Here is a 13,439-nt window from a genome sequence, read left to right on the forward strand (position 1 = left end):
AAGCCACGAGTAAAATGAACCTTGTATATTAAATTTTTAATTCGTTATCCCGCTTCGCTCCACCTCCCTCGCTCGTAACTCAATTCCACTACAGTAAGGCACACAGCTTTTTCGCAGTAAATAATGGATTTCCAACTTTTACCTTTGTATATCTCTTTACTCTCAGTTTTACGTCTCACGTATATGCCGAGTAGGCTAAAGGAGACAGTGGTGAGAATGAATGAAATGATCGAATGAAGAAAGTGGGAGGACCCGAGAAAACCCACTCACACTGTGTTTGTCCACCATAAAGCCCACTTAGGCTCCCAGGATCGAACCAGGGACCACACGTACCAAAGCTGAACGCTCTACCACTGAGCCACCGCGGTCCCTTACCTTTGTATTATTATCGGTTGAAATTACATAATTTTGTATTAATACTTAATTGTTGTTTGGTACGTAAATATTAACACGTATTACATTACTATTTCCATGTAAGCGAAATGCTCTTTTCACATACAAAAATAAGAAGCAATTTTCTACATGTGTAGGAAGCATGTAAGATATATACATACCCTTTATTGCTGCAATTACGTCGGGAGACAACTGTTTTTTTATTTGTCCATGACCAGTAATGAAGCTGGAACTCATCTCATTATCAGTAAAAAAAAAAAAAAAAAAAAAAAAAACTGACATTAAATTCCTTGTCAATTTCGTACCCGATTGACCTGCACTAGCAAGGCATCGTACCAAATGTGTCTTTATTACAACAGTTGGATATTCTGCGCTCAGAACAACATCGGCGCTTTCTCTGCACGATAAGTCAGTATCCTGCTAACAGAGAACATACAAATTAAATCAATTCCAATCTTTGAAAGAAAAATGCAAGTAACACACTTTCATACAAGTACGAAACAAAAATACATTTCGGGGTGAGTAGAAAAACTTTAAAATTTTATGGGCCGCCGTAATATGTAACCACTATCGCTACACACTATTTCAGAAAAAATATTCATGTTTGTATGTACTCTTATCATTTTCAATATCATTAAATTTGTTTATCCCCTCATAGGGTAAAGTAACATGCAGAAAGAGGCTATTACCGTGTATCTTATATATCAAATATAAAATCAATACTGAAAAGCAGACCGAAAAAAAGAAAAAATGTTACGAACAGGATTGACAATTTTAGTCACAATTTCCAAAACAAAATGCATACTTCATTTGTAAATTTTCTTTCATTTTGACATTCAATAGAATGAACAACTTAGATAACTTAGAGCAAATTTCCTGAAGGGCAGTACTAACATATGAAAAGATCGAACATGGTCGAAGAACCGATTTATATTAAAATACCTTCTTTCACCATAAAATATTAATGAATTGACAAAAGAAAATTGGGCAGGTTATAAAACAGCCTTCTTCTTAACGTGCCATAGTGTCAACCTGTACGCCAGCAACTCCCGTTTTCGAGACCGCGTCAGAACTTTCACCTGTCAATGTTAATGTAGGCTGCGTAGTATAGTTGTTAAAGCTACGGCACGGTAAGCCAAAGAGGGTTTCATTCCCAGTCCATTTTTTGCTCTTCGATTTTCATGAGACGGGGAAAAAAAGAAACCATTGTAACGAAAGAAAAAAATGCAATTAAAATAATATGTGAACTCTCACTTTCTATTCGATAAGTTTGTAGTTAGGAAAAATGTTGCAGCTACTTCCTTTACTTTTTTTTTTTTTTTTTAACAATTTTAAACACACTAAAAATTATAATATTCCAGATGCGCATATGTATTAAATTTATGAATTACAGTAACAACTGTCACTAAATTTCTTGTGCATCCAATTATATTATCTATGGTTTTAACGCCAATCTTCAATCGTCCACAGTTTCATCACGGTCACCATTCCACAAAAATAATAACTTATCTTTGTAGAATGGCGAGCCTAATGAACCTCTGGAATTAGAGTACAAGAAAAAAAAAAAAAGCGTTTGAAAAACACACATGATATAATTAGAAGCACAAGAAATTTGGGGAGAGTAGCTACTGTACTTAATAAATTTACAATAATCCTGTTTCGTAAATACTATACTTACCCTGGTTTTCGTACTAACGGAAGACAATTCACTTTCGGAAGGTTCATCATCAACTTCTGCATCTAATAGTTGGAAAAGAAATTGTTTCATACAACGTGGAACTTTTAAGTTTTCGGCTGTTTTCGCGATCCCTAGAAGCACATTCTTTTTTCAAAGCATCCACCATGCATTGCTCTTCTTTTAATTTACAGCTCAATTCTGTGACTTTTCTTTGCAACTGATCACAATTGTTACATCGTTTGAAACTTGTAGTTGTGTTACTGACTTCAAGGCTATCACTGCAGCTGTTAGCATTTCTTTGTTCAATACTGTGGTTAGAATGTGTCTTTTCTGTTAATACATGTTCATAGTTTCTCTCAAATATATTTTGCAAATTATCTATTTCCACTGAAGATTGATCCTCTTCGCTCGGAATATCAGTCTCATCGGATGATTCAGTTCCTTTTATATGTATACTAGGAACAGCAACATCTTTCTCATCATTCTGAATACATTTGTCAATCTCACTTTCACAATCAGATTTGGTGCCTGTTAAGAAAACATAATAAATATGCTTACTGATTAACCTATATTTACAGACAAAACCTGCTTAGTATTAGTATGATAGAATTCCTGTATAAGGTGCTTGTACTTTACGATAAAAAGCGAAATATTAATAACATTAAGTATTAATCAATTATATACTTTTAAGTAGTTACAAATATATTTTAATGATTTAAGCATCAAATCAGAGATTTCATGCAAATATCTCAAGTGTCCACAACCGGTGCATTCACGTTATTTAACGTTGGTCGAACTCCCTGTATCAATTTATGCTGCATTAAGCAGAAAGGATCTAGTGTAACCCAAATCTCACCGAAGCCTTGCTGTGCAAATCTAGAACTTGCACATATCAAGCAAATGCATTTGCAAGTAACATCTTTACCGAATCCTTTATTAAACTATAGGTGCGACTAGAAGGTGGCAGCCGGTGGAAGTGCATATCTGAGAGTGGGAGCGAGTGAAGCGAGACGATGCACAGAAATCCGCAATTCTGGAAGTAAAACGTCTTGGCAATCTGTGCCTTTTGTTCGAAATGAACTGCGCGCTCGCCGAAGCTCACTTACATGGTATATAAATAAACTAGCTGAACGTACCCGCTTCGCTGCGTCAGACCAACAATTGAGCCCCTTCCACTCTAATAATCGGAAATTTTACAAACCCTCAGACACGTGTCTGCATACTTTCCCGTTTATTACACGCAAGGGGAAACGTGTGTACTTTTCTGAGTAATTTCACCGGGTTATCATAAGAGTGGGGTAGTAGTTATAGTTCATTCCTTTGTTTACCTTGCTATTTTATATGATTGTTGAAGTTTTCAACTTTCTCAGCTTAAGGGATTCGGAGATATGGTCATTTAATTAAAATAATTCCCGTCCCCTTCCCGTCGAATTTCTAAAAACCCTTAAATACGTGTCTAATTAGTTTAGATGAGAAGTCCTGATTTCATGTTTCTAATCTTCAAATGTTCCGACATATCAACATCATCTTATAATAATTCTAAACTGCGTGGGAGAAACAATGTAAGTTTAAAAAAAAAAAAAAAAAAACTTTTTCAGGAGGCGATTATTTAACTCACGTTTAGAATTGACTTATATCAAGTTAACCGGAGGTGGAGCATGACACATAGATCTCAAATTTTGACATCTCATTTTTGCCAATTTCTGACTTACATTGTTTTTCCCCCGCAGTCTAGAATTGCAAACCCATCCTTTTTTCCTCTCCTCCCCTCCCCCGGTGAATTTCCAAAAACCCTGAAATATTTTGTCTAATTATTTTAAATGAAAAGTCCAAATACAAAACTTCAAGTTTCTAAGCTTAAGGGATTCGGAGATATGGCACTCCTATTAAAATATTTCCAACCCCTTTCCCCCCAAGCCGTCTAATTTCCACAAATCCTTCCTTAGTGGTACCCTAAGTCTCAAACTCTTTATACTGTCCGAACTTCAAATTTCTAACTTACGCGGTTTGGCTTGTGCGAGGATCAGTCAGTTACTCAGTACTTTGAATTTTATAGATAGAAGATATATGTACAAAAAGGAAATAGAAATGGTTATCAGCCTTCGTCCATTTCACATCTACGTTCCATGGATCCGAAACCCGTACTGCAATTATGATAAAGGTGGAAAAAACCGAGCCCCGTGAAGCCACTAACCCGTCCTACTACTACTACGTTGACTCGTAACGCAAGTAAATCACTTTTTTTTTTTAAATCAGTCAAGTGACTCAAAATTACTACCGAACAAGACTGGGGGAGATACTAAAAGTTAGCCGCATCATCTTCACCATAATGGTTGGGTAAATTAGTGTAAAGTCAAGATGTGCAAGGTGGCTGAATAATTTTAAATACATATTTCGCACCAAATCATGTGGACCTAGGATTGCCGACCCTGGAAAATAAAATTAACAGTACCCCCTCACAAGCTGTCTGTGATATAGGTTTGCCTTAATCAAACTAGCAGCAAAATCTCCTGTCTTACCGGTGAAATACCGGCCAGTTGGCAACATCATGCAGGCCTAAAATAGGACAGAACCCTAAGGGTGCAGTTGGTGCTGAAAGAAGTTATTATATCATGAATGTAGTAATGCGGCCATGAACTAGGATAGTAAGTGAATTATGCCCCACGGGCAGAGTTCTAGACCACTGGTCACACAGTGAATATAGAAAGAAATCAGCGTGCCCTGCAGGACTTCTAACCCGCCTTCACTCGCTATCGCTTGCCCGGCAGTACTGTGTGAGTTAAGTATTGAGCTGTGGTACAGAAAGGATCCAACCTAGCTACTAATATATATCTGGGGACCAGCGTTCTAAAACCTTCCCTGTATCACGTAATGCATTTACTCTCTTACGATACACTTTATGACGCAAACAGCATTTAGTGCTAAAAAAAAAAAGTAAGAATTTCTTGAAAGTAAGAATGTAGGCCTACAATACAGTATGAACAATTTGTACAAATGTAATAACGAAATAATTGCATGTTCACAATAGTACACGTAACATAGGCCTACATTATGGTCGAAGCCTAGTCGTAATTACGTTATTTTTTTTAAAAAAAATAGTAATATAATTTACATTGATTTTAGAACTTTATTCTCGAGACCAACAAAAATAAACTTCTCAATCTCTACAACAAAAGGTTATTATAAATACTAATAACCTAATATTCTCTGGAATAAATCATCGCACACTCTGTAGGAGCTTCAGGCACAATAGCCCCCCCCCCCTCTGTAATTTTCAGCTAATTATTTTCTTTTCCATATATGTTCAACGTCTGGGACATTATAACAATCTGGTTAAATTTTTTTGGTGGTTGCAGCAAGAATGTTTGCTAGCAGTATCTTACCCTGGTATTTTCAACTTACCAGCAAAATTGTTTGCTTCCGCTGCAAACACCTGTACATTGTCTGTACACTGCATGTAGGTGAGTTCACACCTCGCATGTGCACGGTGATAATACAGGCAATGTATTCCATTCTACTTCCATATACTATACATGCATAGGCGTGCACAGGTTCTCTCGTTTCCTCCCACTTTCTTCATTCCACCATTTCATTCATTTCTCATAATCACCGTCTCCTTTAGTCTAGCCAGAATAACCGTGGGAAATAAACTTAAAGATTTCATTTCATTTTTTAAGATTGGGAGAAGAGTAAAATTAACATTAATTATTCACTCCAATCAACCTTATTCATTGCATGCACGTGTTTAACCAATTTATTGGCAATCATGATCATTGCATTTTCCGTTTACCTGCACATTGCCTGTACATTGCATATAGATGGGTTCACACTTCGCATGTACACGGAGATAATACAGGAATTGTATTCGGTTGTAATCCCATGTATTATACATGTGTCAGGACTTTGCATAGCAAAAGTCGAATTGGAGACTTGTGCCTGAATATTGCATGTCTGCTATGCCTATAACGTGAATGTTTAGCTCCAATCCACCTTGTTCACCACACGCATCTGTTTAATCCATTTATTGGCAATCATGATCATTGCATGTTCCCGTTCATCTTTACATTGCCTGTACACTACAAGTAGGGGAGTTACACACTTCGCATGTACACGAAAATGATAAATGTAAAATAACATATCTTACATCATGCGTTTTCCATGCTACACGCTAATACATGGTATTTACATGTAATGCGAATGTCACACATGTATATTACATGTTGATAAACAGGCACCTTCCTTGTACTTTTCATTCTTACTCTATTGCGGATGTTACCAGCAATCCATTCAAGGTACTTTACATGCACATATTCCCTCCATTTACTTGCATGTGAGTGACTACGTGTACATCGCATGTTCTTATTTTAATGTACACTCTCTGTACAACGCATGTATCCGTGCAACATTTCCAACAGAAGTTCAATGCTTTTTTGACATGCATATCACCTGAAGACAATGTGCCTGTAATATTTTTTTTACATGTGTTTTCGCCGAAACAGGCGCCTGTATAATGCCTGTCAAAATCGGACAGGCTTTTACAGGCAGTTCCATGTACAAAACATTGCATGTTTCCCCCAAAATTTTCATAATAGTAAGCTGTAGGTCCAGAGCCTCGTTGCTGAGAGGGACGCTAAACTCAGAATCAAATCAAATCTAAATATTCGTCCTGTATTATACACAAATACAACTTACAGTCCTTTCATGCCAGCAGCTTTTAAATCGCCAGGAGCTTATTTCAGATGCTCCCGGAAGGGATTGCTGCGATTAAAATTTGCAGTCTCGATGTCCACTGCATGAGACCCCCAGAGCAAAGTGTACGGGCACACCATCATGGGGAAAAAGGTGAGAAATTCAGCTTTCTGAACCAATAGGGATGGAAACACATGTCCTTGCATAAGAAGGCAAAATGCTGGTCCCGTTCCGTCAACGAGAATGAGACCCATAATTCGCTTGTTCATGTACTACACCACACATCACTTTTACCCACCTACACCTTTAATGGGGTATGCCTAAATTGAGTTTCAATCCTACCAATCGCGGTGTTTTTTTCTTATACATGTCTCCATGCATATACTATCTGTATTTCAACAATAAATAAAGCTTGTCAAGGGAACTGTGGATTCCATTTATACTCTTGCAGAGTCCACTGGGAAAACTGTACCCGCTTGTCAGGATTATCTTATGTGAAGTGCTCTTGTAACTAGATTTCATATGCGTTCTGGGCATGACCTTTGACTGGCTTCAGAATCTCTCGAGCCCTCCGCGGTAGTAGTTAGCGCGCATGCCTTTGGTGCATGTAGTCCCAGGTTCGATTCCCGATGATAAAAGATTGAACGCATTACAGTGGTTTGAATTTTACCTTAAACTGTAGTTCCATGTCTCATATAGCTTCGATTCTGGAGTTCAACAAACAACAACAATTGTAATATAATGGCCTGCCGACTCAAATTTCGGTTTGGGAGTTTAGGGCGAAACCTTAAGTTTTAGAATTGTCAAAAAATATATAATTTGGTATTTATTGTATAGGACTAGAGTACATACCTGTAAAAGTCAGAGACAAGGAAGGGAAAAATTTCATTGATATGAATATTTGAAGGTCAAGTGGTTATTATATATAGTATACTGTGTACGGAAGTATGTATAAGGTGGTAAATTCAGAGTACATCTGCTAATGTATTAACATTTACTCCAATATCGATGTTTATGCTATAATAGTGTTACGTCAAATACAAGTTTCAATACTTTTTTCCATAATACTACATTACATGGATAATTTACATTACCCTTTATTTTATGAACAACGTGAAATGTGTAGCAACGAAATGTGTCTCATTTAACGGTATTTACAAGGGATGATCGAAAAATAAAAGTTTACAAAACCTATAATGGCTTGTGTGAGACAGCTGGAAGATCAACACAGCTTATGATAGACGGCATTCAACAATAGTCCTCGATGTAATCACAGTTTTTGTTCAACCGCTTATCACAACGGCAGAAGTTTTCATACCATTTGCGTAGGAATCGACATTAAGTTCTCGCAGCCACCGTGAGGCAGCGGTTTTGACATAATCACATGTCAGATAATGGTGGCCAGACATTTTTTTTACTTTAGAACAGGAGAAAGGTGAAAGTGGAGCTAGGTCAGGGCTTTAGAAGGCGTGCTCTAGTTGTTCCAGGCGTAACATCAGTGGTTGAAGTACTGGGTATATCGCTGTGTCCAAGGTTGTCATTAACAATATTGGTTCACCTTTCTTTGAAGGCGCGACACCACTTCCCTACATATTACTTTGAAATTGAGCCCTCCCCTTACACCTCCACAATCTACCTATGAATGTAAGAAAGTGTAGTGTTCTTGGCCCACAGGAACCGTACCACTGTCCTCACTTCTATTCTTAACCAATTTTCCAGACGAGTCATCGTTTTTAATGTCTGCTTCGCGGGTATATATGGTCAGAATCCAAAGTCTTCAAATCTGCACCAAGACAGATATATTATTAATCTACAAATAAATTTTCATTAAGTTACACTGAATAACATAAAAGTTTTACGCTTTGTAATCTTTTTTTGATCGCCCCTCGTACTATAGCATGGATATTCTAAATTCACTACGTAATGTAGTGTAGTTAAAACAAGCGGAGGTGAACCAAACTTAAAAAAACTTCTGGCGTGCAAAGCTGTGGAATACAGCCTCTGTTGTGGAGTCGAGCCTGTCCGTGGCCAAGCCCGGCAATCAAATGTAGCAATCTCCAGTTCTTAGGCTATGGACTACTTGCCCAGCCAATTTCGTTCAGATCTGGCGATTAGTTACCGAAATATAAAGTAACCCCCACACACATATACACCTGAAGTGAAAATATAAGCTTCCGTATACTTACACCTAGAACTACAAAGCTGTATATTTGGTTCATATACAGCTGATTCATATTTGGTTATCAGTTCATAGCAGTGAATGAGTGCGTGATGGGAAATATTTTAGTACTCTCAATTTACTGTTTACTTTGTCATTTAGTTTTGTAATCGATCATAGTGATAGTTGGGGGGGAGGGTGGAATTAGTGAAATGTCATTTTTTTATATATATACCGCGGAAATAATACCCACAAGTACACACAATATTACACTTCATTGCAGTGATGTAATGCTAATTTTTTAGGTGGGTATACGCTTCATCCCTTGTCACACACACACACACACACACACACACACATATATATATATATATACAGGGTGGTTCAGTAATGTTGGACAGCCCTGAATAAATCGGAAATCAGAAGAGATATTAGCAAGAGTGTGGTGGATCCAGATACTTCTGGAAGGGGGACGTCTTTTGAGGTACCACACAATGTTACCAGGTCAACAGTGTTGCCAGCTCAGTACAAAGTTGTATTTTTTTAAATGGAACATATAGAAGTTTATGCCATCTAAAGAATTAGTACAGAATGTGAATACCAACAAGCGAAAGCGCATCTGTCAGTGTTGCCAAATAAGGAAGTTATAAAGCTTCAAAGAACAAGAAATTAAAGTGTCCGTAGGGCAAAACTAGCAAAAAGGCAAGAAAAATAATATTACGGAATGAAAAGGAGTAACAGAAAGAGTAAACCAAAGAACGCACAGCATCCAGTGAGTAACAGGGTTGCCAAAGCAAAGGGAGAAAAAATTGAAAATTTTGCAGTTGCTATAGGAGGAAAAGTGCCCATATGACATAATGCTGGAAACACCATAGAAAGTCTATGTAAGAGTCAGGAATCCTAATCGCGTTTGTTCGAAAGCGATATCTCTAACCGTTTTCGAGATACACCAAAGGTGTGCGGGGTTTGCAACACTGCATAATTGATTTGACGATTAGACCCGTGTAGTTCTTACATTTTGTTGGGCGTATCATTTTCATTACTCGTTCCTGTAGTTTGGAGAGCGAGGGAATTATTATGCAGTGTTGCAAACTCCGCACAGCTTTGGTGTATCTCGGAAACGGTTAGAGATATTGCTTTCGAACAAACGCTATTAGGATTCCTGAATCTTACATAGACTTTCTATGGTGTTTCCAGCATTATGTCATATGGGCACTTTTCCTCCTATAGCAACTGCAAAATTTTCAATTTTTTCCCCCTTTGCTGTGGCAACCCTGTTACTCACTGGATGCTGTGCGTTCTTTGGTTTACTCTTTCGGTTACTTCTTTTCATTCCGTAGTATTATTTTTCTTGCCTTTTTGCTAGTTTTGCTCTACGGACACTTTAATTTCTTGATCTTTGAAGCTTCATAACTTCCTTATTTGGCAACACTGACAGGTGCGGTTTCGCTTGTTGGTATTCATATTCTGTACTAATTCTTTTGATGGCATAAACTTTTGTATGTTCTATTTAAAAAAATACAACTTTGTACTGAGCTGGCAACACTGTTGACCTGGTAACATTGTGTGGTACCTCAAAGGACGTCCCCCTTCCACAAGTATCTGGATCCACCAAATTCTTGCTAATATCTCTTCTGGTTTCCGATTTATTCAGGGCTGTCCAACATTACTGAACCACCCTGTATATATATATATATATATATATATATATATATATATATATATATATATATATATATATTATTAGACTTTTCACTATTAAGATTTAAAGTTCAAAGTTCATAAAAAAGTTATTGTGAAATATCCTTGCTTATAGGCAACTCACACTGGCTCTCTGCGCGTATCGGTTACATAACACGCAGGATATGTATATGAAGTAGCAAGAGAAGTCTGAATGGAAAGTTATGTTTTGGAGAACGGTTACCGAACCACTTAACCTATCAACCAGAGACTAAGAAAAAGATTACCTATAATGTTATAGATTAATATAAAACCTTATTTAGCTCTCTGCGTTAAGTAGATCAGGCTCTAGAAGTGGTTGTACTTGTACGACTGATAATTATAAGAAGAAAAAAATGACTTGGACCAATGTTGTTTGCGCCACCTTGCTCATTCCTTTGGTCCTATCTATCACTGTGACACTTTCAAAAGATGTATTTAATGTACACAGAAATACACATATCTCGTTTGAGTAAAATGTTGAGTACATTTGGAGTAATTTAAGATTGAAATTTTGAATTTTAACATTGTAAATCGGTCGCGAACCACAGCCTACTGGCTGCTGTAATAATCAGGGCCATAACCAAGAAGAGATGTTTAGTTGTTGTTCTTTTGCTCGGAAAATGAATTGAGCTCTCTTTTGTCGGATCATAATTGCATTAAAATAGAAAAAGCTTAATTGTGGTTTCATTGCCATATGACCGTTTTAGAATTGATAGATTGAGTAATCCTCTATCCTAAGTACCAAGAGCAATAATGTCGAAATTAGTATCCGTATTGATACTAATATCGGGCTTATTGCTGTTGGTACTTAGGCTACTGTGTCACTCAACTATTCAATTAAAACAATGACAGCTATGTCCCAATGAGCAAATAATGACCTGAAGCGTTAATAGCTAAGTATAAAGAATAGACAAACAATACAATAATACGAAGACAAGCTATTCTCATGAACTACCACACCTAGAACTTAGAATTCTAGATGTCTCGGAAAAGCAGAAATAAACTTATTTTATACTACTGTAATAAGTTCAAATCTAGTCTTTGTTGCGATCTTCAGATACAGAGCTTTCTTTTGCTGCTTTAAATGCATTAGTAGTACCGGTATATCCATCTAAAACTTTAATCCAATTTTTTTTTCCTGTCAGGAGTGATTTTTTAAAATCACAAATGACAATCTTTCCGAGAGAAGTAGCTCAAGTGGTAGAGCGTGGCCTCGCATTCGATAGGTCGTGGATTCGAATCCCTCTCAAACCATCCTGATTGGTTTTCCTCAGTTCTACCATGCAAATGCCGGGATAGTACCTACTAAACAGGCCCTGGCCGATACCTTTCCAAACCCTTTCTATTATTGTTGTTGTTGTTAGATATGCAGTATAAAATGGCCTCTGAGGTGTATCTGGTGATTATTAAATAAATAAAATAAATACGCACCCTGGGAAAAAAAGGAAAAATAGATAAAGACAACAAATTCTCTCCTCCTAAAAGTATTTCCTAAAAGAACCGGGTTCAGGTAGGTATCAAAAAAAAACAAAACAAAAAAGAGAAAAATATCCAAAGGTGCACATAATCCGTATGCAAAATTTTAATCTTGATATCTTGAAAACTAAGGATGTTTTTTTTAATTTCCCTCACCCCTCCACCCCACTTGACCACCAAGTTTACCATTCGGTTCCGAAACGCATCTGGGGTGCTCTTTGGTCCATGCTTGACTTGATCAATAAAAAATCCGGGTTCAATACGTGTTATATGAGCTTAATAAGCGTTTAAACACAACACTATTCCATGGTACCGATTCGTACCATAAATTCCCAGAGGACTAACCACTACTAAGCAAATATTTTCGAAGTGACGGCTGATCGAAATGATTAAAGATTAGTGTGACATGCTCATACGATACAAGTCTTTCCTAACTTTTGTTTTCTATCCCTTACTGTTCACAAATTTTCTTCAATTCTCTTTTTTATCTGAAAGAAAATGAAATAACGAAAAAAAATGTTTATTTTTACCCCGCCCATTTTTTTGTTCAGTAGGTTGAGGAAAAACTACTACTAGTACTAGCTGCTGAGTATTTATGGAAATCAGTCGCTCCTTTCTTTGATGTCAGCTGCGGCTACAAATGAACAGTACTAATCCTAGGTTCCCTGTTGTATTGGTAGTATTGGGTAAATTGTATCCAATCGACAGACTTTGAATTGAATTTGGAATTTGGAAGGTAGGACTACTATTGTGACATCTTGAGGAAAAATCACTGCATGTTCAGAGCGCTGTTTTCCATTATAGAAGAGATTCTCAGAAAATTTGATTCCCACACCCCGAAAACGCAAATATTTTAAAATAATTTAGATATCATTGGCGGTAACAACCTGACGACCAGCTGTTTAGTGAGATATTTTTGTTTTGAGAAGTACATGAAAAGCAGTTGTTGTTTGTTCCAATGAAGTGAGTATACTATTGATCGAATGTAGCGTATATCTGCGTACTTCCTAAATTTTAGGTGCCTATACGATAGTTTCCAAAAATTAGAGGTAGGTATACGCCGTATACCCGCGTATACCCTCCATTACACCCCTGCTTCATTGTGGAAAAAAAAATATAGTGCGTATTTTGCCAATTTTCCGCTTTTAGATCATTGTTTTCGATTTCACGTCTTTTCTTTTTGTCACTTTTACTAAGTTTCTGAGATTTTTTCGTCATTTTTAATAAGTTTCGGTATTTTTTTTTTCCTTGATTCTATGTTGTCAAGATGATAGTGATGTAGTGGAACCGTATTTAAAGTGGAAAAAAATTGGAATTTTTAGT

The 13,439-nt window shown here is 36.9% G+C and overlaps 1 long non-coding RNA gene across 1 annotated transcript in view; it reads left to right on the top strand.

Annotated features, from left to right (window-relative positions):
• Positions 1–13,439, top strand: part of LOC145674357 (uncharacterized) — a 45,641-nt gene that overhangs the window by 31,086 nt on the left and 1,116 nt on the right. The window lies entirely within an intron of this gene.

Source organism: Thermobia domestica, chromosome 17 (genome assembly GCF_964235325.1).
Source record: "Thermobia domestica chromosome 17, izTheDome1.hap1.1, whole genome shotgun sequence".
Lineage (NCBI taxonomy): Eukaryota > Metazoa > Arthropoda > Insecta > Zygentoma > Lepismatidae > Thermobia > Thermobia domestica.